The sequence below is a fragment of the Thermobia domestica genome, chromosome 17, assembly GCF_964235325.1.
Source record: "Thermobia domestica chromosome 17, izTheDome1.hap1.1, whole genome shotgun sequence".
Lineage (NCBI taxonomy): Eukaryota > Metazoa > Arthropoda > Insecta > Zygentoma > Lepismatidae > Thermobia > Thermobia domestica.
The window spans coordinates 39,457,355-39,463,369 of record NC_137470.1 but is presented as its reverse complement, the minus strand read 5'-3'; positions in this window follow the sequence as shown (position 1 = coordinate 39,463,369).

The window sequence follows — 6,015 nt, the reverse complement described above, 5'->3', positions numbered from 1 at the left end:
TATTTATATTCGTCCCACTCTCTCTTTCTTTCTTGACGTTTCCCGTAGCATCTTTCACTTCTCCCCCTCTCTTTTACGTACACACGCACTTCATGTACGTGTGCGTGTTCCAAAGTTAAAACGGAACAAGAGACCGATAGACCTGTTCTGGAGAATGTAATTAACTGGCAACTTCAGCGTTGAGTTTTTCGTGCTCTGGAGATAACATCTCCAGTCCTGCTCATCTCTGAAAGAAATACTGTTGAAACGCAAGGGAATAAGCAAAATATCTTTTTTATCATCTGGGTTATCAAGCCTCAGTCACTAGCGGTTTGAATCCTCGATTAAGTGGTGGTCCATAAGGTAACCAACAAAATGCGACTGACACTATGATCCGTTTGAGCTCTAGCGTACTCATTCTCTCTGTGCGAGTTACAACGTTATATTTGCAAGAGATGAAAGTGATGCTGAATGTTCGGAACAGATAAATCTTGGAAAAAGAATGGAAAATGGCGACCTCTTTGGTTATTTGGAAAAAAAATTTATTTATACTAGTTCGACACAAATTTGTTTCCATCTTATACTTCAATGTGATTTATTCATGTTGAAATTTGAAACATGCAAGGTCTGCTATAGCACTCATTCAATTTTATCTTTCTTTCTTTCTTCCTTTTTCTTTTCGTTTTCTTCTTTTTTTGTTCATTTTGCATTTGTAGTCTGGAATGGAAGATATGACCTACACTACCTACTGGATTTATTAGAATGTAGTTTGCATCAGTACGTCCAATGAACACTACCAAATTTACAACCGATCCACGCGGAAACAAAACATATGTATTTAGCTGTTGACATTATCTTAGATGTGTTTGTGGGATCTGCAATTCTACTGGAAACTAAGTATGCTATCCTTTATGAAAGAGACTTAATGAATATTTCAAGCAACCTCTATATATTCGAATAGTCCTGAAAAAATATATAAAAAACAAACGTTATTTCTATATTACTGTTGGATTTCTGGTAACGGAACTTTATAATGTTAGGTTCTTTTCTTACTATGTTTAAAATTGCACATTTTTATCTGTTCTCCCTTTCCTTTTTCTTCTTTCCTCGCCTTCTCTCCTTCTCTCTCCCTCTCTCTCTCTCTCTGTCTCAATCTCTCTCTCTCACTCTGTCTGTACCTCATTTCTGAACCTCTGTGTAATAAACATCCATTGGTTTCAATTTTTCATTGTGTGTGTTTCAGTTTCTCCCTAAATTAACTTATGAATCTTGTTTCGTTTCGGTTTTGTTAATTTATTTTTTCTATACTAATACATGTGTAGCTTGAAATTAGAAAAGCGTTCACGTTGTTAGCTAATTTTAGTATGGGAGAGAAGAAAGGAGGAGAGAGTGGGGTCTCTTTACGAGACACGATTATGGGATAAGAATGTGTGTATTGGGTGGCCAGCTGCACGACGTTAGCATTCGCAATTTTTCTGATGCGGAGTGTACCAAATAGTAACCGGTGGCCACTGATCAACTGGTTACTGACCACCTGACCACTCTCCCCAGATATTGGCCAAAAAATTTGAATTTCGGGAGATTTAATGAGCCATATCTCGGGAACTCTAAGTCATAGAAAAATTATATTTTGCGAATCTTTTTTTCTAGAAAGAGAAGATGCTGATTAAAAGATTTACATGTAGGAACAATCATAGTTATCCTTCCTGCTCCATCTCTCCATTCTTTTTAAGTTCGTTCTGGCAATGCTCTTGGAGCACTCTCAGCTGGTTTATTATATCAAGTTAGGGTAAACAGCATTGCGATCTTCACATTTGTATAAAACCATCTACGTAATTGGGCTTGATACTTATATAAACATTTTTTTAAAAAATAAAGTGTTTAAAAAATCAAATTTTAAATTCCTTGTAACTTTCTTTCCTCTTGTTCGGAATACGTCATATAAAGATTGTAGCGTTCGACACAAGGACATTTTGGATATGTATTATCTAGTCCATCTAACTTGCGATATTACTGTTGTGAAACCCTCCATAATTTGATTGTTTTTATATGTTTGTAGTACTATGGAAGTCATACAGTGCTCGTATGACGATATTTCTATAGTATAAAATTTCAACGTTGCGCGCTTACTTATTTAGACGTTAGAAGGGCGTATTAAAGCAAAGATTCACCCTATATATAGTGAGTAACATATATCTTGATATCCTCTATTACTTTTAATCTAATGGACAAGAAATATTGAAATTTTATACCATTCCATAGCGGAGGACGACAACTGTTTAGCTTAATATTAACCCTGTGACACCGTAATATTAACAGCTCTGCCAACCCATCATAAACTTAATTTTCTCCAAGCGGCAACACGCCAAGTTATTACATACTTCATATCTGCAAACTTACGACGCTATATTGTCTCAAACATATGAAAGCAACCCAATTTTGATGTGTCCTAGAACAGGAATAACGCAAGTGAGGCTGGCGGATTAATACGGATCTAAAGTGTCCTAATGATGAATATTACAGTCATCATATGACGTTTATCGAATAAGTAGGAAAAATGTTACAAGTAAGTGAACACTTTCGCTTTTGGCAAATAACTTTATTTCGAAAAATTGTTTTCATAAGTACCACATACAGTTACTAGCATGCTTGTCAATATACATGAATATCACAATACTGTTTACAACATTTTGATATCTCAAAAATAAGGACATATTATTTTCTTTTAAAAAAGTGATAAAATTGATATACTTCTTAAAAAAGCGTATTGGTGGGAAATTTTAGAAACAATTTTTGCTTTACTTTTAATCTATTACATTACATTAATACTTTTAGATAGGTACCAAATAACAAGTTCTGGGAATAACACAAGTATTAGGAAAACTTTACTGATTTATTTTTTGCACATCTCTGGAATGATTCGATATATTGGATTTCTTCAAATGACATTGCAATGTTCACATCTATTGAAAATAGTTTATGGAGCTGAGTGAGACACTTATCCAAGCAGTTTTTTTTTTGTTTTGTTTTTTAAATAAAGACTTCTGAAGAAAAGAATAATTTCCAATCCCGTGCAACTTTAATTATATTCATTCGAAATCCTTCACATGATCATCATAGCATTAAACACTAAAGCATTGTCTTACTTGCGTTATTACCGTTGTAAATACGACCTAAATGTGAATGTTTGTAATACTGTAGCGTTCTTACTTTCGAACGCGGAATAATAAATACCATTGTAAGTTTATGCTTGTCCTGCAAGATTGAAATGTGTAATAACTTGGAATAGTACATTTGAAAAATACATCTTCGTATGTGGTTCCCAATATTGTTAATCATGTTGTACTGCAAAGTGTGGCAAGTGATGTCCCTTTGCATATATTTGTATGGCACACAATTATAACGGTTTGGTCCATTAGTTTGAAAGTTGCAAGTACATACACATTACTTTTCAAGATAAGGCTAGACAGTTCAGTTCTTTCTCACCCGTCTTATGTTATTGTTTGAGGCAAATATCTCATCAAATTATATCCAATACATATTGTGTAAAACTGAAATTGTGTCTTGATATGTTTACGAATAATAACTTGAACTTGTACTGTATAAAATAATTATATAACATTAAGGAAAGTTTAATTCAAATGTAAATTCAGTTCCTATATTTGTACGTAATTAACAAGAAAGCCATGATGTATAGTTATGTATACAAAACAAGTCAATAATAGAAATTTTAGAAGTTCAGGATACAACATAACTCTTACATTTCGATAGATTTTACTTATTTCAGTAAATAATGCTAGGCATATACTTCGAATATGTTTTGTTTATATTGTTAAAAATATAGAATATTGGATTAACTAATTACTTCTTAAATGGTGTTTATATGTTACATTTTTTAAAAGAAACGAATGCATTAAATTCAATTTATTCCGTAATTGAAAACTTAATTGCATAACAAAACTAAAATTATATTTGCAGTACTTACCTTCCTCTTACTAAATTAAAATCCAGCATCACCAAGGTCACACTCTCGACTTTCACCACATAATCCCGAACCTACAAAAGAAGCAACTTCAGGTAAACCAAACAAAGCAAGCGAAAGAGTAGCACCACTGCCTTAATTTATAATAAACATAAACTAATAGCATCCTATTTATATATTCATCCTATATATTCATCCTATTTATTTCTATTTCCTTTGTCTATCAATCTATATATGGGTATATACAGTGTTCGGTTAGGTACAAATTTTTGTACCTAGGTACAGGTAAAAAGTACTGACCAAAATTGTACCTAGGTACAGGTAATAGGTACAAGCTGGCCAATGTACCTAGGTACAGGTACAGGTATTGATCAAAGTACCTAGAGTACTTTTCTAGGTACAGGTTCCTACCCAAGAATTTTCGTATATAAATGAACAGTCCTCTGTCAAATGAAGTTAGAATATGATATATAATTATAGTAATATATCGTGGAGGGTGGGCTTTATTGTACATTAGATAAGGACAGTTGAGATTCGTAGATTAAGAGTGCATATCCATTTTGATGCTCAGTGAACATATTTGTATTTTCTGGTCCAATCCTCAAACGCTTTTCGATGTATAAAATATTTTCTGTTTAAAATGTGTGTTGAGATTTTTAACAAACACTTATCCAAAGAAAAGTATTGCAAATCAACTAGAAAGCTTAAATATGCTCACGAACCGAGCACAATGTATCCATTTCATTTTGCTCCAGTTGTTTCTCGCATTTATATCTGAAATGTCCAGGCTTTGTTTATTTTGTACTGCTAAATATTATTTACACAACAGTTATCAGTTAATACGTGTTATTGAAACACTAGCATTTGGTAAGTACAATTTTTGCAGAGTTCTTACCAACTAGTCCACAAATGACGATGAATCTCAAAGGAAAACCCATATGTATTTCCTTCATATAAATTATATTTTAGAATTTCCCGTGCGCTTGAAACCTTAAGTAAAACATTAACAGGGAACAGTAAACACAAATAATTTGCAGTAGGCAACGATTTAAGAAGCTATCTATTTTATATTATTTGAAAATGACTAGAATAAACGCAATTTACATTAATAAGAAGTGGGCAGTTTTTTCCATGGTTCAGAAACACAAAACACTTAACCCATTTGTCTTCCACTACAGCTTTTACTAATACATTGGGATGCTAAATGAAGCAGTTCGAGTTTCACCAGTAGCACCATTTCAGATTTTTCATTTCTTCTCCTTAGTGTAACTTGATTTTAAAAGTAGTAAAGCTTCAAACATATCGTGAGTTAGGCGGTTTCTTCTCGCAGTCGAAATTTATTCCCGTTGCTGAAAAGCCGCTCGACTGGGGCAGATGAGGGCAAAATTGTATCATATATCAAAAAGATTTGTTTCACAATTAGGAACGATGCAATGCTGACAGATCTTTGCTTTTGTCCTCCAAATAGGACAGTACTTGAATTTTGGCTGTATTAAATGCACATGAAAGACGTATGGCAAGATAGCCCCCCCTTTAGAAAATTGAAACAATGACTTGGTCATTCCTTTGTACTATGTTTGTACCGAAAATATTTTTGTTTTTACCATTTTCCTTATAGTTTTACTTCAGAGGTCAACTGGGGAACCTATCTTGGCGCCAAGATAGCCCCCCCCCAAATGTCATCCCTCTTTCTCGAAAACTATCAGGGTACAAACAAAATTTTTCGATATAATCGGTACAAACGATTTGCTTTCGAATTGTGTATTTCATTTTTTATGCTGTGATACGGGGGATATCTTGGCGCCAAGATAGCCCCCAAATACCATCCCCTCTTTCTCGAAAACTATCAGGTACGAACAAAACATTTTCAGTACGAATGGTAGAAACGATTTGCTTTCGAAATGTGTATTTCAATTTTTTGTGCTGTGATAAAGGGGGCTATCTTGACGCTAAGATAACCCCCAGTTGACCTCTCAAATAACCCTATAAAGAAAATGTACAAATGAAAATATTTTTGGTACAAACGGTACAAACGTAGTACAAACGAATGATCT